General features: G+C 36.3%; 1 protein-coding gene across 1 annotated transcript in view; it reads right to left on the bottom strand.

Moving 5' to 3' along the window:
- The window catches only part of TENM4 (teneurin transmembrane protein 4), a 2,724,551-nt gene that overhangs the window by 2,650,968 nt on the left and 46,477 nt on the right, over positions 1 to 27,106 (bottom strand). Inside the window, exon 2 of the mRNA XM_074335694.2 lies at positions 16,552 to 16,645. The gene's annotated coding sequence lies outside the window, so the exon portion shown is untranslated. The remainder of the gene's footprint in view (positions 1 to 16,551; positions 16,646 to 27,106) is intronic.

Genomic DNA, 27,106 nt, shown 5'->3' with positions numbered 1-27,106 from the left:
AGTAATTCATTCATTCATTCTTCAAATAAATGTTGTGCCCTGGCTATAGAGCAAAACTCAGGCTGAGCATGTGAGGGATTTAAAGACAAGTAGCAAACAGTCTGTATTATAGTCCCATGAAAGAGATAAAAGAGATACACGAATCAATGTAATTTTAGTTAAGAAGCAATGAGTTTATAAGAAAGGCATCATAATAGTTAGGGGATAAAAGATTTGAAGACGAGTTGTGTGGTTTCAGTTCTCACTGAGGTTAGATACTTGATTTCTTATTCCCCTCAATCCTAAGGGTGGTAAGCCCTTCCTATTGTTTCTAATCATGCTTATTTGCTCCCCTACCTCTGCCAGTACCTCTAGTAAATTCATTTAAGTCTATTCATTAAAGCTGCTTCATTTGAGCCTTTTGGGAAGAATCTATTTGCTATAATTCAATTGCTGTACTTAGCATAGTTCTTGGTCCAGAGTAAGTACTCAATCCACGGTAGCTACTGTTATAACAGATTGGACCATTCCTAATAACCTTGTCGCCAAGGACAGGCTGACATAAATCACTACTGCAGATATACATTCAACAATATTAGTCTTGAATGACACACCTCTGACATTCCTGCTGACCTACATACATGCATGGTATCAATAAGTAAATGCAATGGAAATACTCATCATGAATACATGTGAAAATATCATTCTATTTTTAAGGAAATTTCTCTGAGTTGCCCATTTTAATTTTCCCCACAAGTAGTATAACATTTTATTTTCATCGTCTGAGATGAATATTGGTGCTAACCGGACATTTTTTCAACTTGCGCTGTCTACTTTATAATTACAAAGCAAAAATTCTATTTTAAATAATATTTTCCATTACAAAAAGGAAAATTAGTAAAAGAGAACAAATGTAGAACAAAGAAACCAAATGTAAATTAAAATCAGAACCAGGAAGAACTGGGCATGGCCCTGTGCAACACTAAATTAATCAGAGGTTTTGTTCCTGTTCTTCTTTGTTGCTTACTTTCTGGAAGATAGTCATTCTTTTTGCATAATTGCTTCAAAATTATGTTAACAGTATGGTACAGCTCTTCACTATTAAACACGGTAGGTCTACTGGTAGGAGAGAAACTCACATACCATTAAAACATAGAGCATATATTATTTTTTCCAGTTTTCTGAGGAAAACCAAAGAAATTTAGAAAGAAAAAAAATAAAAATAAAAGCAGGGTATCCCAAGTAACTACCTTCCTCATATCGATTTCCTCTGCCCTCCTCAGAACTAGAAGCTCTCACTCACTCTTGAGCCTGAAGTCCAGAAAGTTTCCATGACAAAATGGATTAGGGAAAGGCTGGAAATTAAGTTGGATAAAGAAAAAGATATGAGTTTTAGACTGAAAAGAACCCAGTCTCTAGGAAGAAGGGGGAAATATACAAATAGAGTGGCAGCTGGCACTCTCAGGTAGTTCGAGGGACAAAAAGTGATACCCTATAGTGCAAGAGTCACTAGAACTTTATGCTGCAGAATAAAGTGCAAGGAAATAGGGAATTAGCCGAGAATGCTGACCAGACTAATAATACCAAGAGTCTCCAACTCAGATTTAGATAATCACATTGTGAGATAATAGGATTGGGAATTTAGTTACTTGATGAATAAAAACTATTTTCTAGGTTCCTCATATGTGTGCTCACGTAGTAAAGGGAGGGGACTAACCAACCAACCTTCTATTCACCAGTAAAAACACCATTGATATAGTTAGCAATATGGTGGGGAAAGCAACCTCTCAGAATAAACAGCAAGGCTAATTTCATTCAAGGTCTTTTTACTTTGCCAAAAGGAAGCTATAGACATCATTGTGGGATTAAAGAAATAGGCGATAAGGAATTTAGTACCTGGATTTTATAGATAGGTGAAACCCAGAGAATAGAGATTGAGTCACTTTCTCGGATCACTCAGCAAGAAATGGTAAAAGCATCATTCTCTCTCACTCCAACTGGAACTATTTCCACACTACTTCTCCAATGGACAATATGGGCCATTAAAGGTATCAGCGCTATGTAATTACTACTTTTTTTTTTTATCATATTAGCATATTGTGAATGTAGTCATTTAGTCTCAGATATTGATAAAATTAGCATAGGTTAGTGTTGCATAAGTCTAATTTTTAACGACATTTCACTTTACTTACCAAAATGTGCCTTTTAAGTTGTCATCAGGATATATATATATATATATATATATATATATATATATATATATATATATATATATATATCTGGCATATAAAGCAAGTTTCCATTATTTCATTGGTTGAAATTTATCCTAAGCAAACAAACATTACAATCAAAATTACACTGTAAGGAAAAAATACACTTAAAAAAATTTAGCCTGCAGAATTAATTTTAATGATAATTACATTTTATTATAGGTAATAAAATGATTCACATTTTATAATTCCTAATAAAAAAATTTTAGGGCACTGTACTTTAAAATGCTTGTTGGAAATTAACGATTGGCCTTTAGCATTTTCCACTAATTTTCTGTCATAGAAAAAATTGAAGATAAGCGTTTTGTCTGAATCAAGCCTCTCATGTATTAGACTATACACTTAAAAAGTGTAGAAAGCTATTCAAATGATTTAATGCTCTCCAATTTTGTGCTCAGAACCCTCTTCAGGAGCTCCTGTGAAAAACAGATTAAACAAATAGGGAAAACGGAAGGTGATTTTATGGGCTGAATTGTGCCTCACTCCTCAAATTCGTATGTTGCAGCCCTAACCCCCAGTACCTCAGAATGTGACTGTATTTTGAGATAGGGTCTTTAAAGAGATAATTAACATGAGACCATTAGTGTGGGCACTAATTCAATCTGTCTGTTGTCTTCAGAAGAAGAGGATATGAAAACATAGAGAAAGATACTAGAGGTGCCTATACACAGAGAGATGACCATCTGCGAGCCGAGGAGAGAGGCCACAGAGGAAAGCAACCCAGCAGACACCTTAATTTTGAACTCTGAGCCTCCATAACTGAGAGTAAATAAATTTCTGTTGTTTAAGCCATCCAGTATGTGGCATGTTGTTATGGCCACCTTAGCAAACTAATACACTCAGTATGTGTTTAATTACTTTTCAGAGAATGCATGGAGAATGTGATATTCTGGCAAATTTAATGGAAAGATATAATACTGTGAATTTCAAGTAATATTCCATCGTATATATATTCTTTATCCAATCATTTACCCAAGATGTGGATAAACACATCTTCTTTATCCAATCATTTACTGAAGGACACTTTGGTTGTAAATAATGCTGCAATGAACATAGGGGTGCATGTATGTTTATGGATAAGTGTTTTCAGATATTTTGCGTAGATACCCAGAACAGGGATTGCTGGATCATGTGGTAATTCTATTCTTAATTTTTCGAGGAATATTCATACTGTTTTTCGTACTGGCTGTACCAATTCACATTCCCAAAAGCACTGTATGAGTATTCCTTTTTCTCTACAACCTCTCCAACATTTGTTATTACTTGTCTTGTTGATAATAGCCATTCTAACAGGTGTGAGGTGGTATCAATAAATAAAAATTATTTAAAAATATTATTCATATGAAGATTATTAATATTTAATAATTTATAGGTAACATAATAAAAACAATTTCAAATCAATTCTTGTTACAGCAATGCTTTAAAAGCTTAAAGAATATATGTCCTCATGCAGAACGTCAAGTACCACAGAACATACATTTTGTCAAAATATGGTAGAAAAATGTATATTGGTCTCATTCAGTCCTATGAAAAAAACATTTGAAAGATATAAGTAACATAGAATCTGAAATCATATATGAATAACATAGTGATGGAATAATCCTCTGAAGTACTCATATGCTCATGTGACACCCGTTTATTAAGCAAGAATGAGGACATATTACAGTATAGAGCTGTACTGACAATATGGTAGCTCTTAGCTACACATGGCCATTTAAATTTAAATTGATTCAGATTTAATAAATTTAAAATTTCGTTTCTCAGTAAGCACATTTCAACTACTTAATAGTCACATGTGGCTTAGTGGCTCCATTATCGGATAACGTGGCTAGAGAACATTTCTATCATCACTAACACCTGTATTAGAAGTCTTGTGTTCATGTCCTGGGTTTTCAATACACTAGTCATTAATCCTTACATACCTCAATTACTTCATTTGCAGATAGGAAGCAATGAGTAAGCCATTTTTCAGAAGATTGTCATGAGGATTTAAAGGGGAAACATCTGTGAAGGTCAGTTGTAAACTGAGGAACATGGTACACATGGCCGAATGCACGCAGTGATATGGATTCTACTTTGAAGGAGAGTATAATTACATAGCGGAAATAGTCTTATCAACAAACACCTATCATACAAAATATTGTGAGAAATAAATAATTAATAGGGGACTACAGAAGTATTGTCTCAGTATAAAGTCCAAACTCTTAACAAGTCCTTCATGATATAGACTTCTGACCTCTTGGCTATTCGTTTGCTTGCTTTGTCTCTTGCTAGGCATCAACTTCCTTTAGTCTACATTCTACCTAGATTTGGAGATTTTCTTTAAGTTCAATTCTTCAAAGACGCCAAACTTCACTTTCAGACTTTTCTGTCTTTCCTGGACAATAACACTGGGCCAGGCTGCTCCATTTTGAGTTCCAGCTTTTTCTATTCCTTCACCTGGCTAATTCAGCCTTTCTCTCTCAACTCAGCCACCATTTCTTCTGAGAACTCTTCTCTGAGTATAACTAACTCTCTATCCTCATGATTATCATATTTGGTTGAAATGTCCTGTAAACTGAAATTGCCTACGTCACTATTGACTACAAACTCAGGGTAATCAGGAATCATTATTCTCTTAATCACTATTAAACCCTGAAAACCTAGCATTATTGCTCGCTAATAGTATGTGTCCAATACATTGACTGAATAAAAATTGAGGGAGAAAATGCTTTTAGCTGATGAAATTGCGGATGTGGTGAATCATCAAAAAGATGGTATTTGAACGACCTTCCTTAGATGTGATTTTTAAAAATTTCTCTACTCTACCAAATGTCCAAATTCCAGACCCTTCCATATTATCTTTAAAATGGTCAAAGTTAGGAACATAGGCACCAGTTCTTATGTCCAATGTAGAACCTAGCCTACATTTTGTTTCCCAAACTTGTATTTGGCATAATTTATGTATACTTTGTCACTTAATTAATTGCAGGATACTCATACAAAGTGGAATTGAAAAGAAAAAAATAGTACTTAACAGTCATTCAGTCTATGCCTGGGAACTTTTCACCCCTTTTTTTTTTCACCCCTTTTATATGGACTAGCTCACATAATCCTTGAAACAATGCTGAGAGTTAAGTATTGTGTTCATTTGATAGATAGGTAAATGGAAACTAGGAGAAGATAACTAACTTGTCAAACGTCATACAGCTAATAAGTGGTGAAACTGGAGGTTGAACCAGGCCTGTCTGATTTTAGCTACTCTTCATATTCCACTAGAACATTAAGGGTTACTATGAGGTGATGACCTCACCTCTCAACTGAAAGAAATATTTATGTTAAGATCAGGAGCCATTTTTCCCTTGGAAGCAGGGTAAAGGATTTTCGATTTAAAAAAAATAATAATTATTTCACTCATCTATTATTTCTGTTGTTACAATCGAATGTCTTAAAGATATATTTAAGCTTATTTGTGCATAAATATCTGATTAATCTGTAAAATTTCTTTCAGTTTCTCAGACTCCATCTACCCCAAAACCTTTTAGTTACAATGTATTATATATAGAGAACAAAACCATTTTCTAAATAGTAAGAGGAAATAACAGTTTAATCAATGAGAGTGTTCACTATTCTCTGTTCACTTATGTATATGTGTGTATGTAAGGAATCTGACATAAACACATTTGATAAAAATTTATGGGGAAAGATGATTCTTTCTGAATATTTTGTATTTTTAAAAATATTTATTAATGTTCAAGTTGATTTATTCAGCTTAAGCTAAACTGATACATTATGCATACTAACGGAAGCACATAAATAATGTTGATTTTTATCTCCAAAAGCTCTTTTTACAATTCACTAGGAAGGGAGCTAATACTCATCACTAATATATTATCAACTCATTAGAACATGAAATTTATCTTTATTCAGCTCAAGGAAGAAATGATGTAACATTTTCTCAAAGATAAGGTGAATGCTAAATATAGCACAGACACATCAGAACAATAACAAATTATTATGTACTCAACATCTTAAAAGAATAACTCTTGAAATTTCTTATGGGTGGTTGTTCCATCGCATTTTAACTTTCTGCAAACTAGCCCCTCAAGCATATGAACATTTAATTTATTTTGCAAAATAAGTATGTCAACATGATGGCTAGAGAAAGTAACTATGTTCCTAACATTTTCAGTGATATCAGTCCTGTCAAATCCTTTCATTTTTCTCACCAAATGTCCAAATTCCAGGCCCTTCCATTTTATCCCTAAAATGGTCAAAGTCAGGAACAGGGTGAGAAACGTATCTGCTGTCATTCAGAGTGTTGTTCACTGTGTCATTACCAAATTTCTTGTGGCCCATTTGGCAGATTAAATTGGTCATATCCAGGGAGAGGAGAAGGAATATGGCAGATGGAGACTGATAGCATCAGAAAAATACAAAGCTCTGACCAACCATGTATTTACTTATACGCATTTATCATATTGTATCATATCATATTTATAGTTATATATGTCATATATGTTACACACATGCTATTATTATGAAAAGCAGAGTTTTCTTAAAGTTCTTAAAATAAAATAATGTGTTATAGTTAGGATGATGATAGTCCCCAAAACTCTCACAACATGGTGGAGAAATTAGGTAGATCATAAGAAATTAGATCACATTAATATGAAAATGAGGGGTAAAGTCTTGAACTAGACATATAAGCAGTAGTTTGCTTACACATGGGAAAGAGGAACTCGTGTCCTAAGACTTGAACTTCAGAGGGCCAAACCCCACGCTTCCTTAGATCCTACGAATCCCCAACTAGAGCCCACACCCTACCTTCTGGACCATGCTCTGCATACACAGGTCACTGGAGTTTGCAGGAACTGTGCAGCCCTCTTTTTCATCTCTGTTCTGCTGAGTTCAGACTGCACCACAATTGTCATAACTATATTGCCAAGGGGTGGTTGCGCAAAATGTGGCTAGAACTTGGAGTTGTGTGGTCAGGTGTTAAGATGTGTGGGCTACAGGACATGGTCAAGGAAAATGGTTTTAAGTTCATTTCTCCTTGTGCTACCACATTCTGGGGTAGAATTCTGAGGAAAGAGAAGTCTAAGTTTGAACTGAGTCTTCAAGGTAATTACCAAGGTTGTATTTGTCAAAGTAGGCAGATAGGACCTACTTAACAGTTTGGTAACTGATTTGTAGTTTTTAACTGTTTATATAACAGTCCATGAATCTCCATTTGGATGCTTGCCCCAGGTCCTGAAAACATAGGATCGGTTTGTGACCTGTTCAGAAAGGTAAAGTTGGCCAGGTCACTATGCATGGATCTATGTAGCAGAAAAACACAGAAATGTATAGTGGGTAAGAAAAGGTGATTCAGAAAGTGACATTAAGGTCACATCACAAAAGACTGGTGCTAAGGAATATAAGCTTTATCCTATAGAGTGGTGTAGTAAGCAGAATACTGGTTCCCAAGGATGTCCATGCCGAAATCACTAGTACCTGTGAATATATCACCTTGCATGGCAAAAGAGGTGTGAAACATGTGATTAAATTTACAGATTTTGAGATTAGGAGATTATTTTGGATTAGCAGATGGTCCTAATCTAATTACCAAAGTCCTTAAAAACTGAAAACCTTTGCCAAATCTGTTCAGAGAAATTAGAAGAGAGAGAGAGAGAGAGAGAGAGAGAGAGAGAGAGAGAGAGAGAGAGAGAGAGAGAGAGATTTTCAGCATTGGGCTGGCTTTGAAGGTGAAGGATGGGACCATGAACTAAGGAAGACAAGTGGCCTCTAAGAGCTAGGAAGCGAAGAAAAGAAATTCTCCTCTGGCACTTTCAAAAAGTAACACAGCCCTGCTGACACGTTGATTTTTCTAGTGAGACCCATGTCAGATTTCTTACCTCCAGATAATAAATATTATTTTAAGACACTAAATTTTTGTTAATTTATTAGAGCAGCAAAACAAGGTCTGACAATTAAGTTCGCGAACTTGTTGCAATGCTGTTGCTAACCTTTTCTGATATCAGTGGGATGGTTCATTGTGAATTTGTACCAACTGGACAAACAGTTAACCAAGTTTACTATTTGGAAGTGCTGAAAAGGCTACGTGGAAAAGTTAGACGACATGAACTTTTCGCCAACAATTCATGGCTTTTGCATCACAACAATGCACCAGACAGTGAGGGAGTTTTTAGCCAGTCAACAAATAACCGTATTGGAGCACCTTCCCTACTCACCTGATATGGCTCCCAATAGCTCCCAATGATTCCTTTCTTTACCCAAAGATAAAGGAAATATTGAAAGGAAGATATTTTGATGACATTCAAGACATCAAGGGTAATATGATGACGACTCTGATGGCCATTCCAGAAAAAGAGTTCCAAAATTGCTTTGAAGGGTGAACTAGGCGCTGGTGTTGGTGCACAGCTTCCCAAGGGGAGTACTTCCAAGGTGACTATAGTGATATTCACCAATGAGGTCTGTAGTATTGTTTCTATCATGAGTTCACAAACTTAACTGTCCAACCGCATAGAAAAGTAATATAGGCAGCATCACTGAAAATACTTGCAGAAAATCTTACTAAGAAGTAAAAAGTACTACAGTCATGTTGTAAACTTTAGAAATTATTATGTCACAAATAATAAGACAACCTGACAAATCGTGGCTTACTTGAATGGCCTATTTTTCTGATCTAAGAAGAAGTCCAGAGGTAGGAACTCTGGGCTAGTTGAGCTGGCATCACTCTATCTTTCAGCTCAGCTGTCCCAACAATTCAATTTGCTCATGGTTGCAACGTGGCTGATCTAGGTGTCATGTCTCTGTCCAAACTAGGAAGAAGAAAGAGGATGAAAATATAGGGAACATGCTGGCAGAGGAGGTCCTCCTTTCAAAAATATTCTTTCCAGATGCTCTTCCCATCAACTATGCTTAAATTTCATTGGCCAGGACAGGGTTTCTCAGCCAACTCCTAGCTACAAGGAAGTCACAGAAGATTAGTATTCTATGTGAATACATTGTCAGAGTTCTGATCATAAGGAAGAAATCAAAAAGGGATATTGGGGAGATAATGCATGTTTCTGAATTACAGGCCTTCTCAAAACTTCTAATAATTTAGTGCATGTTATCAACTCTCCAAGAGGAACATATAGCGTTTCTCATCTTATCTGAATAAAGACAAATAAGTGTATTTATTTTCATGTGGAGGGAGACCTTGCCAGGCTATTGTACAACCTAGCTTGTAAAACAGTATTATAAGGAAGGGAACCATATTCATGCTGAACGGGCAACAGCCTGATCCAGTATCACCCTGAGAGCAGGGTGGCCATGGGCAATGGGGAGATACCTGTTTGTATGTCCTGTGCTTAGGATGCATTCAAGGCGCAAGCTCAGCCCAGGTACAGGAGGGCACTACCTATCCCCTAGCATTAGGTTAGCACAGTAAACATTTTAAAGTTCTCAGAATCCTCTCTCTTAAATGGTATAACTGTTCAGCAAGACAACTTATTAACTGAATAATTGATTCAGTTTCCAAGAATCTAAAGAAACTAATATATGCTTGTCTCAGTTATTTAAATACAGTGGAAAGCCCTTAGGAAGACATTAATCATGATTTTTCTTTTACAGTGGAAAATACTAAGCAGAGAACATTGACTAAATCCTTAATAATACTGAGGAAAGAACTTACACCAGAGGTTAGACAACCTGTCTATGATAACACAGCTGTCTGATAGTGATCTTAGGGTTAGAGCCCAGTTTTGTCATTACAAAGATTGAGGGTTTTCCTATTATTCCGTGGGAACATTGGGTAGTAAATTGTTACCTGATAAAGGTAGTACTAAGTTTCAGGGGATAGTTTTCGAATGTTGTGTTTGTGCATGTCTAGACTGTTTACTTATGGAATGTAAGACTACCACCTTCTACTTCTATCTTCAATTGATTCCAAGGAACTTCAATAAAGGAGTTTTGCAAATGGCTTTATGATCATAATAGAATTCTACTTTATTTCAAACAATGTGGGTTTTTGTTTCGAATTAAATGAGGTCTGACAATTAAATTCGTGAATTTGTTGCAATGAGTTGATATCAGAGGGATTATTCATTATGAATTTGTACCAACTGGACAAACAGTTAACCAAGTTTACTGTTTGGAACTGCTGAAAAGGCTGCATGAAAAAGATAGACAACCTGAGCTTTTCACCAACAATTCATGGCTCTTACATCACAACAATGCACCAGCTCACAGAGCACTGTCTGTGAGGGAGTTTTTAGCCAGTAAACAAATAAGTGTATCAAAACACCCTCTTCTACTCACCTGATTTGATCCCCAATGACTTTTTTTACCCAAAGATATAGAAAATATTGAAAGGAAGACATTTTGATGACATTCAGGACATCAAGGGTAATACGAAGACAACTCTGATGGCCAGTCTAGAAAAAGAGTTTCAAAATTGCTTTGAAGGGTGGACTAGGCACTGGCGACAGTGCATAGCTTCCCAAGGGGAGTATTTTGAAAGTGACCGTAGTGATATTCAGCAATGAGGTATATAGCACTTTTTCTAGAATAAATTTGAGAACTTAATTGTCAGGCTTTGGAGACAATTACATCACCTCTGCAATTCAGTTAACATGTGGACATAGCTGTAAATTCAGTTATAGATTTTAACATAACATTCTATGTTCATTCCCTACCTATTAAGGACAAGTGCTGGACACTGAGGAAACAATGTGTGGGATACATGATCATTGTCCCCAAAGAGGTTTTACTTTGGGTAGAGAGACAGAAATGACTTAGAAACTGGTAACTAAAACTACAAGGCAAGTAGGGCTTTGGAAAAGGAATGAGATTTCAGCAGAGGTCAAATCATAAAAAGATCTCTGTTTACTACCGGTATGCGAAGCATCAAAGGCTACCAAGACCTCAGAATTACATCATTGGGACTCACGAAGAACCACAGAGTATGTACTTTGCTAACGAAAAAAAGATACCTTCTCTTCTCCAGACACACTAGCTGTCCCTCCTTTGTGTCCTCCTTAAAACCTGGGCATGTAGCTAGTTTGCCATTGTTTCAGTATTTTGTAATATGCTATTCATCTGTGTGTGCAACCAAAAAGTGTTTTGATCGCCTCTAGGTAATTAACCAATTCTCTTCAATTCTTGTCTTTTCCATGTGAAGCAGAGTGTCAGGCATATGATAAATACTGGGTCAATGTTAAATAATGAATGATTAAGGTATGAAAACATCTCAGGAAAGGGGATTATTCCCCCTCATTATTTTTTATTTCAATGACTGCAACACCTATAGGCATTCAAACCCTCATTAGCTGTCTGAAAAGCAACCGAGATGTGTGGGGAATATATTGGACAAATAGTCAGCACACTTAAATAGTAATTCCATTTCTGCCACTTGTTATACCTGGGCTTCTAGGTGAGTGACTTAATCTTTCTAAACCTTAGTTTCCATAGGAGTAAAAGGTAGGTAATACACTTAATAGATGACCATTTCTCTTATAGTTTTGTAAAAGATAAAGTTTTTGTTGTAAGATAAAATGAAATCATTATATGAAGCAGACATCCTTTGAGCTTGCCTCATATCCCTTAGCACAATTTCAGTTGGCCATAGGTGAGGCAGACAATTCCATGCAAACAACTTAAATTCCAACAACAGGCAGACAGAGTCTATATTTCTATATCACAAAGACAGAACTCTAGTTGGAACTATTGACTTTAGTTAATAGTAATGTAGCAATATTGATTCATTAATTATAACAAATGTAATATGACTATGGGAGATTTTAATAATAAGAGAAAACTGTAGGGAGGTGCTGTGCTTTCTTTTCAATTTTCTATAAACCTAGACCTGCTCCAAAAATAAAGTCTAGTAATTTAAAAAAATCGAGTGCACATATGTTTATTTCTGATCTAAAACTTCAACATGTTGAATTTTATGTTGTGACTTCAAGTGTATGTATCTAAATCCAGGGATAGCCATCTTAAGTTTCACTACATAAAGTGTTGCACTTTGTGACAATGATGCATTTTCATTGTTGAAAAAAAGTTAAAATAGCAATCAGTTTAAACTAATATATATTTTCACATGCTCCTTACAGCTAAAGTGGGCACTGGGGTTCCACTTTTACAGTTGAGATAGGCTCAGAGATCTGAAGTCAGATATCATACAACCAGCAAGTCAAAATTCAAAACCAGTTATTTTTCTTAACATCCATGTTACTTTTGACAATATGAAGGTAAGTACATAATCATTGGATAGGAAAATATAATCTATCTATCTATCTATCACCTAGTTATCTATCATCTATCTATATCTAGATATAACTATAGATAGATACTTATAGATACACATATATACCATTTACAAGGAAATTTGAACCTAACTCTTCAGTTACTTGTTTTGCATTCATTATGTACCAGTGAACCATCTGTATGTCTTCAAAATATTGGCTCACTTATTAAACGGCACTCTGCTCAAAGGTTACCATTTAAATGACAGCAATAAAGCAATGGATACAGGAGTGGATGAAATACTCTTTGTTAATTCCTCTTGCTTCATCCACAGGCACTCCTAACTGATATTTATATCAGAGAGAATCCCCTTTTCAAGCAAGCAGCTATACTTCTAGGAATAATTAGCCAGTTGATCACCCTCAGCTGGGCATAGAGCTCTAAATGGTATGGGGTGATTATACAAGTGTATAGATGGATGATTCAGGTGAGACTGCAACACAGTCTTATACAGAGTGTAGGACTTTCTCCTAACATTACATACGACATTTTTTGGCATATGGACTCTTTCCCTACTCAGTGCAATACACATGTATTGTGGCCCACATGTCCCCAAGGTTAATTTGTACTGGCTCTTGCTGTGTGCTGGTAAGCTCTTCTCTAGTACACAAGTACTAGGGTCTCTAGTATTGTTGAAAGAATTTTGCCACTGAATCAATAAAAACAATTATATATTTATATTTACATTTATATATTTATACAACAAGAAAATGGAGATGGGAGGGAAAAGTGCAGTGTAGGTAAAGAAGCTCCAGCTCTAACTAGATGGGGTCTGAATTCCAGTTATCTATGGCATCTGCTAGTAGAATGGCCTCAGACAAGTTAGTTAAGATATCTGAACCTCCTTTACTCTTTTGAAAAATTATGAAGATAGTACCTACCAGAATGAGTAGTTTCTAGGATTTAAGATTGCAATCTGTGTGCAGTGTGTGTGTGTACATATGTGTGTGTGTTTTCCCTAGTTCAGTATTTGTTAATTTGGTGGCTTCATAGAACAGCCTCAAATAATGACAATTAAATACATATATCTGTATATTTAATCTCCTTGAGGATGTTATTTACTTCTGTGTACACCACTGTATGCTGTCAATGCCTATTGTATAACAAGGATTCATTTTTGTGGAAGAAAGCAAAGGAGGACTAGAGAAATGGAGAGAAGAGAGAAAGAAGGATAGCAGAGACTGAAGGAAAAATGAGTACGTGAAAGATGGCTTCAAAGCTCATCACAAGGTTGACATGTGGCTATGGCTAATGATTCTTCCCACCAAAATTTGACTGCTAGGTTTTCATGGAAATGTCCCTTGTTAATGACTTTCATACTTGGCATCCTGACTCACTGCCATTTCTCCTGAATGCCAACTATACCTCCACATGCTTTTCATTTTTCTTCTTAAAAGATTTGCCACCATTTTTAGCATCACCTTCTTCATCTGGGTCATCTATTTTTCCAGTAATGACAAGTTCTTGCTAAATCTGCTAAGCGAGGTCAGAGTATCCTTACTTTAGGAGGATTTTTCATCTTTCTCCCTCTGCTCTGCGCTTCATGTTGAATGGCTTCTGCCTGTTTACATGTTATTTTTCTTTCCAAGAAAGCTGAGCAAGAAACCAAAGGGGCAATTTAACAAGAATCAAAGCCATTCTTCATCTATTGGAAATCTTTGACTAAGAGTCATAGTAATAACACTTCCGTGCATAAAATAACAGCTACATGCCTGGCATCATAATCGGCCAGTTATGAGCTGTTATGGGCTGAATTGTGTCCCCACCAAATTCATAGGTTAAAGTTCAAACCTCTATTTGGAGATAGGGCCTTTCAGGAGGTAATTAAGGTAAAATGAGGTCATCAGAGTAGGTCTTAACCCAATATGATTGATATTTTTGTAGGAAGAGATTAGGACACAGACATGCACAGAGAAAAGACCACGAGAGTAACAGAGGGAGATGATGGTCATCTAAAAGCTAGGGAGAGGGGTCTTTGAAGAAATCAACTCTGCTGACACCTTGATCTTAGAATTCTGTTCTCTAGACTATGAGGAAATAAATTTCTGTTAAGACTCCAGTCTGTGGTACTTTGCTATGGCAGCCCCAGAAACATATATATATATATATATATATATATATATATATATATATATATATATATATATATAATTATTTCTTTATTTGTTCCCCTTCCCCATGGTATCTCATGAAGAACAAACAAGTATCACTGTCCCCTTTTTGTAAAAGGTGAAAGTGAGGCTCAGAAATAACGTTTGAAGGGTACCATTTGAAGTGGAAAATCAACCCACTGATCAATCTGATAAAATAGAAACTACAGGCAACAATAATCTAAGGCAATGAGTTTATGGTCTGATCCTCATATTTTAAATATGTTCTCTAGTTCCCTATGTTATTCACTAAACCGATTTTAAATGCCTATTTTGTGCCAAATGTTGTGATCTGTGTTGAGGATACAGAAAGAAATAAAACACAGCTTCTGCCCCGTAGAAGCTCTTGGCCTTCTAGAGAAGATGGACACAAAACATATTTGTTCAATATGCTGTATTGGATACATACAACATAACCCGGTCAAACAATTAAGTTTGCGAACTGTCCAGCACGCATTTACATGGTGGAAAGTTCTCGAACTTAATTGTCGGACCTTTCATATAGCCATCCATCTAATTGTCACAACTCTAGACACAGACATGATTAACTCTTTCAAGGATCAGGAAAGTTCTTTTAGATAAAATAATGACCCATCTGAGCCTTGAAGCATGAGGTGGTCAGACAGAATAATCAATAGCCGATGGCATCTCAAATGGAGAAAACAATGGCTTACGTTGTTGTTTAGTTACTACCTCAGGAACTAAGCAGATGAACAGAGAAACATGAACTGAGGCACTTGTGAGTCATTTCATGTTTTTATCTGGACAAATCTTGCTCTGACCTTTTGGTCCCCTGAACACAGCATAGCTACTACTTCTGGCACAGTTACCTGCAATTAGTGGAAACCCAACCCATCAATCTTGATGATTGACTGACTGAACAACTGACTTATAGTTGCCCATTTATTTTTAATCTGGGATGATAATACTACCAGACTCTTCCTTTGGGACTGTATATGAAGATAAATGAGGTATTTTAGCCATAGGGTTCTGAACTCCTTAGAAAAAAAATGTTAAAGTAAATTTACAGTCATGTTATATATTCTTTAATAAATATTTGATTGAATGCGCATAGAATATCCATGATCCCTTAAGATATTTAGAGGAAGATAGCCAAGAAAAGACCTATAAGCTTTAAACTGCCAAAATCCCAGAAGATGATTTAAGCAATGCAATAAGTAAGTAGGTTAACCTATTTCTCATTTTAAGGGCAGAAATAAAATTACCATTCAAATGTAGGAAAAGGCTTCCTTCCACGGTAAGTATGAGCAATACTAACACCAAGCTTTCTCTTTCTTTAGAAATACTTCTAAGTTGAGCTAAATGAGTATGAATGAAGCTCACACAAATACATTAATATAACCATGAAAAGTAATCATAGTAGCAGATCTTTGACTAACAAACCCAGTTCTTTTTACGCTGTCCCTGAGAGATTGGGGTACATTGTGGAAAAAGCATTAATGAAGTCATAATGATTGGTGTTCCATTATTTTCTCTTCCAATTATAAGCTTTACTACCATTATGACTTACCCTCTCTGTGCTTTGATTTGCTTATCCATAAAACAGATATATTCATAGGCAATGTGCACATTTGTTGTGAGTATGCAGTACAATATATATTATTTTTAAAAATCTAGTACTCTAGCTAAAGTATAGCAGGTAGTCACCAAATGTTATATAGTGTTCTTTCCACAAAATGTGTGGTTTCCAACAGGCATGGCTTTAGATGAAACTTTAGGATTTTAACAACAATATTTTAAAAGGTAACCATGCTATTACCTTATTTAACCCTCAGTAACCCCATATTGCATAGATACCAATACTATTACTATTTTACAGATGAGGAATTGGACTTGAGTAAGCTTAATGGACTTACCAGGCTCAGAATGTTAATAAATGGCAGACGCAGGACAACTCCAAAATCAGTACAGCAGGTCTTCGAAAAATGTTGCTTCCTTCAATGCCATTCCCTTATTACAGTGATGAGACAAAAAAAAAAAAAAAGAATGATTTTCACTGGAGGCACCTGTCTATGTGGAGTTTACCCCATTCTCCCCGTGTCTGCATGTTTTTGTCCCCCCCACCCGGGGGGGGGGGGCTCTACTTTCCTCCCGCATCCCAAAGACTAACACCTGAGGTGAACTGGCGTGTGTACAGTGTTCCAGTCTGAGTGAGCGTTTGTGAGCACGCCTGGAGATGCAATGGCAGCGTCCTGGCCAGGATTGGTTCCTGCCTCATACCTATGCAGCTGGGGATTGACTCCAGCCACCCATGTGACCCTAAATTGGAATCAGCGGTGCGGAAAATAACCTTCCTTGTTTTCATTATCTTTCTTAAGTGTATGTATATCTCACAATTATTTCAATGTTTAGTATTAGGAGTGTTTAGGGTCTTTATTTAGAAGTTTGGTGATGTTCTTCTGACCAGAAATATGCTATAGGAACTTAACGCTTGTTTATATTAGCCTACAGTAAAATTGGTTTCAGTATGCGTTGTTTTTCTTAGAGTCACAGTCTCCAAGAAACTATGGAGCATGTTAACACTTTGTATGCGGGCATTTTTCCGCCAAATCGCGTCGTAACGCGGGGCTTTTTTGACATTTTCTCGCCAAAATTAGACTTTCCGTAAAATATTCATATCTTTCGATCTATTTGATATTTTTCTATGAAACTTTCTGTCATGCAGGGTGTCATGCAGGGTCTCTGCTCCCGCTCCCCATACAAGAACGCAGGACATGGTGAGGCCGAAAAGGAACACGCAAGGAGCCATAGATAGGGGAGTCATACTAGTATATTCTCGCTGGCGGCACTATACTCTCACTGGAGGCTGGATCCACACTGTCCGCAAACCGCCATCCAAGCTTGCCAGCCCAGCCGCCATCTTCTTGCTAGCCCCCATTCTTCCTCTCTCCTCTCTCCTCCTTCCTCTCTAGCGTAGCCACAGCAGTTATGTTAGTGGCCAATGGCTCACTGGTTACAGCTGACGGCCAACTAGCCACAGCTGATGGCCATGCAATCACAGTTGGCCATTTACTACCTGAGCCAGCACCTGTCTATGTGAGGCTGAGAGCCTGGAAACTACTTTCTGGGGCTCTGCCCCCACACTCCACCCCTACAGGCTCTCGCCTCACAATCTACGCGACAAGCGTCTTCCGCGAGGGGACCTGTGCGAGGAGCCTGGGGGTGAATGCAATATCCTGGACACAGCCAGGGCTCTCAGGGCACTGCCACTCTCTCTGTGCCTCTCAGGGTACCCTGCTGGAACAACAGCGACTCACAATCAAGGTGCTTACATATTCTCAATGGCGGCCAGTCAAGAGACAAAAGCAAATATCCCCCAGTTCCACTAACAACAGTTCCCAAACAAACAGTCAAGCGGTCCATTAAATTAGGGATGGAAGGCAATTCCCCACAGTCCATAGTCATTCACCAGGGCTGTCCTGGGGTGAAGGACGACCTTGACCTCACCCTTATCTCCCACGGAGGACTCAGCAAGCGTTACCTCCTGGGACTATAAGTCCTGCATCCGGGCTGCCTGAGCAGGATCTTCCCCGGCCCACAGGGCTGCAACGACCTTCGCTTTCTCCGGCCTGTGCTGGTTGGGGAACCGTCCACGTCCTTCCACCTCTCCACGGGGCTCCATCTCTCCAGCAGCTGCATGGCTTTTCCTGTGCTGGTGGGAGAACCGTCCACGTCCTCCCACCCCTCCACGAGGGTCCAGCTCTCCGGCAGCTGCTCCTCCTGGTCTTCCTCAGACTGAGTGTTCATACACACAAACTGCTCCACCGTCCTTTGGAGAGCTTTGGCTGGCACCATACCCTGCTCGCTGCGCCATTTGTCGTGCGGGAGACCCTGCTCGCTGCGCCATTTGTCATGCAGGGTGTCATGCAGGGTCTCTGCTCCCACTCCCCATACAAGAACGCAGGACATGGTGAGGCCGAAAAGGAACACGCAAGGAGCCATAGATAGGGGAGTCATACTAGTATATTCTCGCTGGCGGCACTATACTCTCACTGGAGGCTGGATCCACACTGTCCGCAAACTGCTATCCAAGCTTGCCAGCCCAGCCGCCATCTTCTTGCTAGCCCCCATTCTTTCTCTTCTCCTTCTCCCTTCTAGCGTAGCCACAGCAGTTATATTAGTGGCCAATGGCTCACTGGTTACAGCTGACGGCCAACTAGCCACAGCTGATGGCCATGCAATCACAGTTGGCCATTTACTACCTGAGCCAGCACCTGTCTATGTGAGGCTGAGAGCCTGGAAACTACTTTCTGGGGCTCTGCCCCCACACTTTCAGTGTTTTAGTTTAAAAAGAGGTCTCTATTTACTTTGCAAAATTTTTGCCGGTTCCAACTAGAGGCGATATGACGAGTTTACTCATTTCCCACAAAAAATGTTAAGTGATGATCTGCTGTCTAGAAAAAGTGCTCTTAAAGTCACCACCACGTGGCCTCTGCAGCAGAGGCAAATTTTTTGTGTGTGGGGGTGGGTGTATGTGTGTGTTTTGTGGTGTTGTTTTTTTTTTTCAATTAACTCAATCCAAGCAAAATTTTAATCTAATTACTGTTGAATGATGATAATAATATTGATTATATCTCACATTTCTATAGCATATTTACATTTTGTAGGTTTTGTTTTGTTGTTTAAAAACAAAAAACAAATCTTGAGAAGCACCATCCCCATCTTTTAGGGGATAAAAGCGATTCTCAGAGAACATAAGTAACTACCTTATTTTATATATAGATGTACTAAAATAGTATAGTTTGCTTTTGACTAACTAAAATCTCTGAACTCTCTTAACATCGCTTAACTCTCTTAACATCTCAACTCTCGAATATCTCTTAACTGCCTATCTCTGTGATGAATTAGCTATCGTCAAGAAAGTAGTACATGATGTCACTCACTAGAGTTGTATGTAGGACATTGCTGCTGGGCTGTGGGGCAAAAGTCCTGGCCAGTAGCCTCATTGGAGCTGCCTATCAGGCTTGTGAACTAGACAAATCAGATATATATGCTCAGTGTCACCTTTCAGCTAAAAATGGGTTTAAAACTTCAATTTAAGTTTCTTAGTTTATCAGAGTGCTGGTATTTTAGTCCCATCACCAGCAGTATGCCTCCATGGCTCAGGACTACCTCAGATTCCTAAACTAATTTGGTTCTCTCTCTTTCCATCCCTATGCCTCAATATTTAGTTTCCTACTCTATCTGTCCTTTAGGATTGACTATCTAGTTGGATTATCTTCACAGTTTGATTTTAATTTCTCCTCAGTTATTGTATTTCAGGCTATTCTTCCCAAATTCATCTACTACAGCCTGAAGGCACTTCCCAATTCATTTTCAGACAACTCAGGCCTTAGGAAAATATTGTACAGTGAGTTCAGAAGTCTGGGCTTCTTCTGGTCTGAGTGACCTGAAAGAATATAAAAGAGACAGAGGAAGTGAAAGATAGAGAAAACTCAAATGTTAATGGATGAAACTGAGAAAACATGGGTGTAGGTTGATTGTGTTCTTCCCTAGGGAAAGGAGTAAGAGTAGAATTTTCAGGAGGCAGATGTGCTTTCAAAATCTTGTGTGACCCAGACATTCCCTACCCAAACACTCTGAAAATCACTAACAAACTGTGTAGGAGTTCCTGAAATACAGGTGTTTTGTATCTTATGTCAATTGTGTCTGTACTAATTGGAGCAACATGATGGTGGTGGAATGGAGAACAGATTTGTTGAAAACTTTCCCCCCCAAAGAGTTTCCCAATTCTGAAAAATGGAATTAATTATTACCAAGACCTAAATACTGACACGTAAACTACCCACTGTGGGGGTAGAATAGATGTGAATTCTAATAATTGAGATTCAGATAACCTACTAGTAAAATAAGAAAAAGAGTGGAAACATGAGGTCTAAGCTTAAAAACAAAATTAAGGAAATGGAAGTGAATGTAGATTTCATATAGTTGTGGTTCAAATTTTGAAGAGAATGAGCACAGATATATGTTGATATATCTGTGAAACATTGCCTGTTTTATTTGGTATAATTTTGTGGCAGTTAACACATGTGTTATAACTTCTAACTTGTGCATTTTTATTTTTTAGTACTTCTGAAATTAGGATGCATCTTGAAATTTATGGTGTCAATTGGTTTAATTGGAAGCATTTTTTAAATCATACATAACAGAGCAGTGATCTTAGAGTTAGTAATATCTTAGAGTCAATGAATTATGTCAGTAAATGTATGGTGAGTGGACATTTACATAGCACAGAAAAATAAACCATTACAATTCACTACAAAGTTTTAGTCAGTAGTTCTCAAACTTTGATATACATTAGAATCATATGGAGGGCTTATTATAACATGAATTGCTGCCTCCCTTGTCCATCAGATTTCAGATTCAGGATCTCTACATTTAATGCTGTTACTGCTATTTTGAGAACCACTGCTTAAGGTTATTTAAGGGGGAAAAAGGTTTGCTTGTTTATTTTTGTCACATTTTTTACTGCCACTAATTTAAAATTTTCAGTTAGACCTTTATGATATTGCACCTAGAAAATTATCATTGCCTTCCAAATTCTCTCCTTACTGCTATACCCTCCTCATTCAGAATCATCTTTTCTATAACTAATAATTATCATATGTTGGTATCTCCCCCTTAAAAGACACACACACACACACACACACACACCTTAGTTAATAATTGGAGGTGTTCATAGTCATGCCATAATGTTCCTAATCTAAGTCTCTTCCCCTTAATATCTTAACCCTAGATTCAGCCCAATAACACTTATAAACTATTTTCTCAATATATCAACTTCTTTTATAATCAAATGCCTGGTACTTCTTGTTACTAACCTAACAGGTAGGTCTACTTTACTCCAGCAGACAATTTTCCAAATACCATCTACTCTTTCAATTTTTCCCCAACTACAGCCAAAGAGATATTTACCTCTTGATATACAGTTTATTAACATTACTGTATGGTGCTTACTACATAATCATTATGTGGGTTTGCTTCGTTCTTCTCTCATCTAGACTATGATCATCTTGCGCTGAGATCATGTCTTATTTCATTTCATTTCCTTTCATTTTATTATTTTATTTCATTTCATATAATTTCATTTCATTTTTCCTTGAATGATTCACAGAAATCTTGACACAGAGTTGGGACTCAATAAACAGTGTTAAATGGAAGTATATGTGGAATGAAGCTATTTTTCTATTACATTAGTGCTTTCAGACTAACTCATATACAAGTGGTCATAGTATATATGTGGTTCTATTTGAGTCAACAAAAGGTTATTATACCTTATGTGGAAGTTATTACTAGCTGCAACACTGAAAAGAATAACGATGAAAAAATACACAAGATCAATTAGGCAGTACATGTATTTATTGAATACCTGTAACATATTAAGTACATTTAAAAACATTTCGGAGCAAAAGGCTAATGATATTCTGCCCGGGGGCAATGTTTTTGAAGAAGGCTGTGAAAATATTCTATTGAGTTAGAGCCTCAATATTGCTTCTTGTAGTATTCCACTGAGGTTAACTAGAGAGCTATCCAAAAAGAGTTAAATCACACTCACTGGGGCCAAAGGAGAGATGGTTCCCCTCCAGACATGAAAGGATGCAAGTGCATTTCAGAAATAAATGGCTTTATATAGATGCCTCTTGAGTGTGGAGCAGGCACTCCAGCTGGAAAGCTCTCAGACTAAATCAGGCAGCAAAAGGTCATGACTGACAAAAAGAGAATCTCTTTTAACTCTTTTTTTCCCTTGCATTTCTCAACCTTAACAAGTAACCACTTCAAACCTCTTAGTGTCTAACTCAATTTTACATGTAAATAGAAGAAAGGTAGGTCAAATATGGTTCAAAACAAATCGGTAAACACATACTTGGCTTCAATATCAGCACTCCCAATTAAATAATTTTCAAGTATTTTATTTGAAAACTGTACAAGAAAAGAGAAAAAATCCTAAGGTAAATCATCTGTTTATTTTAACATCTATCAAGATTCCTAGATGAATTATATATGGGAGATGCTCTCAAGTAGTAATAACAAAGGCCGTGGTTCATAGATATGGAAAATTCTAGACACATAGTTTTTCCAATTTATGTTGGTCTAATTAACCTTTCAGAAATCTTTGACTGTCTAATCTGTGTCAGACAGAACCTCATTACTGATTAAAAAAAATCGAGGTTTAGAAAAGTCACACAGCCAACAAGTGGAAGTGTCCATACTCAAACCCACCTCTTCCAGCTGCCAATTGTCTTTATCTGCCTGTCCTCCCGTCCTTCTGAATTGCTAAGCATCACTCTTCTGGATGTCTCCAACACTACATTACTTATTTTAAATCCATGTTTCTTCAACTAGGCACATTAAATGTTTCACTTGAAGAAATGTGTTTTTCCAAGGTTTCCAGAAGGCATTCTTCTGAGAATGTATGTTATATTCAGAGGTGATGTTAGTCCTGCATTCATCCATTTAAATTATTCTTGCAAAGTCTACTCTAGCCTTAGTAAATAAATCTCTGCTAAAATATTTTTAAAGTCAAAGGAATATGAACATGAGTGTTAAATACTCCAAATGGGAGACATTTCAAAGTTGGAAAAAATTAAATTTTTATCCATCCCTCCATTTTAGCCCTTCATTCAAAAATAAAATGTTCCAGGTAAAGTCAATGTTTTATTCTTACTGTCTTCTAAAATATGAAATGAGAAGTATTAAATAAAAATTAATGCATAAGAAAAGTCATTGCTTCTATTTGATATTCTCACTTATAAATGATAGATTTTCAGTGGTAAAGTGAATTGCCCAATAATCTTTTGATCGAAAAGCAATGTAATTTGAATTTTAGGCATGATTTATAAACCATTTAAATTTTCATGAAATTTATATTGTCTCCCACATTACAGCATAAAAAAATTGAACTTAAAAAAATTTTTTTAAAAACCTCTAAATTTTCCCATTAATGTCAAGAATAGAATTCAATTTGATTGGTGCTATAATTTTCCATAGTAGGTGGCCTTTATTACACAGCTCTGAACAAAGTTGAGGCAGAATAAAGAGCTCTGGTCTCTGATTACTGAGATTCAAATCTGATTCCACCACTTCCTAGATGTATGACCTTTTCAGGAAGGTACTTAATCACTTTGTGCCTCACTTTCCCAATCTGTAAAATGGAGATTGTTCAGAGCTATACAATAAAGGCCACCTACTATGGAAGATTATAGCACCAATCGAATTGAATTCTATTCTTGACATAAATGGGAAAATTTAGAGGGTGTTTTTTTAAAGTACATTTCAACATAGGATTAAAAAGGTAATCAATTATTATTAAATACAATTTTCAAAATATTATGTTACTATAAATGTAACCTGCCTGTCACCCCATCACTCAGGATAAGTCTTTAATAAAGGGTTACTCCTTTTGGTGGAGATTGTATTTATCTGCCAGTCTGAGATTCTGTTATCATCCATCTCTCTATCCCTCTATAATAATAAAGATTACTTCTTTCATTCAGCAAATGTGAATGAATCCTGGACTAAGTGATGAGAATATAATGTTCAACAAAATGCAGTTCCTCAGGGACTATATAACTCTTACAGAACAGCAGGATGGAGGCAATAACTCAGTTTGTGAGCTTTGATTTCTTCATTTATAAAATAAGGGTTAATCTGTAATACTTAGTCTCTTTCTCCTCTATAGAGCTAAATTTTATGAACTAAGTCTACATGTAAAGAACAGTCCATTGTAACTTCATCTCTCATGAATCTGACCTCTGAGAATAAATGCAATAATGAGTGTCAAAATGTTTTCAAAGATAGCCCTTTGGATTAATAGTAGGAGATTATCATCACTAAAGAATTTTGTCTTTCTTTGACAATTTTTTTGTTTTAAATCCACAATAATATTGCAATTTGATTAGCTCTACCATTAAAATAAAGATTAAAACAATGCACTTACACAAAGAATAAATTCCACATCATTTAAATGAAGATATAATATAAAACTATTATGGTGGCAATATTAAGTATGCATTGGAGTTGGAAATACTGGATTCAACAAAACTAGTGATAAGAACATAGTAATAATAAAGATGAAAATAACAAAACAAAAAAAATTACCATTATGACAATAGGGTTAGATTAGGTGATGTATTTGAAATATATTAATTAGATAGTGTTGACCAGATTTGGAAATTGACTGTGAAAAGTTAACACAAGGAGGTGTCATAGAATTTCCAGTATTTTAGCTCAGGAAGGGAAACTGCTCATTTCAAATATGAACTAGTAGTTTTGTAGAAAGTGATAATCTATACATATATAAGTGCCATAGTTTAACAAGAAAGGTGTAAATTAAGCTATTAATAAAGAACTACTTTTCAGTCAAGGGAATTTGAGGAGTTGATGACATAGTTTAATTACTATCAAAACAGATACAACCATAGCTATAGGGCATGCTAGGAGGGCCAAAATAACAGAAAGCAAATAAACTTTTTGTCTGTTTCTGTAGAGGCCTAAAAGAAACTAAGCAGCAACATTGGATGAGTATTGAGCTCTACTTTCTGGGGGTTCAACCTCATAGTTGCAAAGAGTGGAATTTAGTGCAGTTCTAAACACAAAAGTGATGTTCAGTATATGTTGTTGAATGAGAGAACAAATACTCTGATATGGGTATGAGTTACGCTGGAGATATTGAACTTAGTTGTAGTCATAAGGAATTCTTAGGGGAGAAAAAGCAGGAAAAGGAAAATACAAACAAACAAAAACTGCCAGTGGGGTCAAAGTCTCTGGCCTAAGGAGGTTGGGCCTCAAGGCTTGAACATAAGTCAAGCAAGATACTGGACCAAGAAAAAGGGACTGCATAATATGATGGGCAGGATGACTGGCATCTCAGGTAGAATAGCCTTTACACAAAGGTCCTTGGCACCCTGTTAATCCCTAATATATAGATCATCCTGAAGGAAAAAAAAAAAAAATTATCATCCCCATCCCAAAGCCAAGTAGAAAAGAAATTTCTTCAACATGGGCCAATCTTGAATTTTATTCACTCAAGGCTTGAAATGGAAGGAGACTCTAGTAGCAGGTAAATATTGTTTCAGACTGTTAGGGGCTGAAGTACACAGATACCGACGCATACACAGGGGCCCTATAAATTCACTCTTCTCTAAAGGGCACTTTGCAGGGAAAAAAATGCAATTTTCTCAAAGCTCTAGGGAAACAGTGTCTGAAGGGAAGAGAGAATAAAAAATGAAGAGCTAGGAGGAAAAAAAAAAGAAGAAGAAGAACATTCCTTGAAAATCCTTACCAAAAAGCCAAGTTTCTCCAGGGATTGTGCCTTTCAACCCTTATGAATGTTCTGCAGTGTGTGTGTGATGGACTGTATTGGATAGTGAGGATATGTAAGAAGTAAAGCAAATAGCACAGCAGCATCTATCAACTTGGTGTGGAAGGGAAAAATACTCATACATCATTCACAGCCTTCTCCGAAATAAAAGCAGATAACTCAAGAAATAGAACTTCTGCTTTAAGACGACAATTTGTACAGGCATGTGGTTTGACTGAAACTTTATACTGTATAACTTCTGTTCATTTTTAATTTACAAAATAGCATAAATTAATTATTAAAAATATAATTTAGAAAATAAATAGAAATACAAAAATAACCATAAAAATTAAATATTGTCTACATGCTCCCATTATATAGAAATAATAGCAGTTAAGTATTGGTTTGATTCTTTTAGTCATGTATCATAAATAATACAAATTATAAGTGAAATCATATGCTAGATATAATTTTGTTTTTTTCCCAAACTAAGCATATCATGGATATATTTACATATTGCTATATATTTTGTATATTTTAATTGCATTATTTTTAATAATATATAATTTTATACTATAGGAATATCATTTATTTAACTAGTCTTTTTTTAGACGTTTCAGTGTGCTTTCACTTTCCCAAAGAGTGCTGCAATTAACTTTGTGATTATTAAATCTTTGCTCATATTTACGATTATTTTCTAAAATTAAATTGTTATAAGGCTTTTTGTCTCACCACCAATTGTTGTTTAAATTATCATTTTTGTCATAGATTCAAAATGCTATCTTTACGATATACTAAATTAAAACCTACATATTTATCTGTATTTTTTTGCAGGAGTCTGTGGTGTTTTGGATTTTATATATCTTTTTAAATATCTGGTATGGTAGCCCATACTCATTGAGTATCTTTAAAATATATAAATCTTCCCAAATACATATAATCTAAAATAGGTGGTTTAGAATTGTATGTACATTTTTTGAGGATCAATAATACCTTTGTAAGACTCATTCTTCTTATTTATGTTTTTTAGTGAATTTCAAAAAGTTTTAAAATTTGTCTTCTTCATGTGAGTTTCCACATTTCCTTGTTAGTTTTGAAATATTTTTCTGTTG

Source organism: Rhinolophus sinicus, chromosome 14 (genome assembly GCF_057876585.1).
Source record: "Rhinolophus sinicus isolate RSI-liver-muscle chromosome 14, RSI-T2T, whole genome shotgun sequence".
Classification (NCBI taxonomy): domain Eukaryota; kingdom Metazoa; phylum Chordata; class Mammalia; order Chiroptera; family Rhinolophidae; genus Rhinolophus; species Rhinolophus sinicus.
This window is presented reverse-complemented; position numbering and strand designations above follow the sequence as displayed.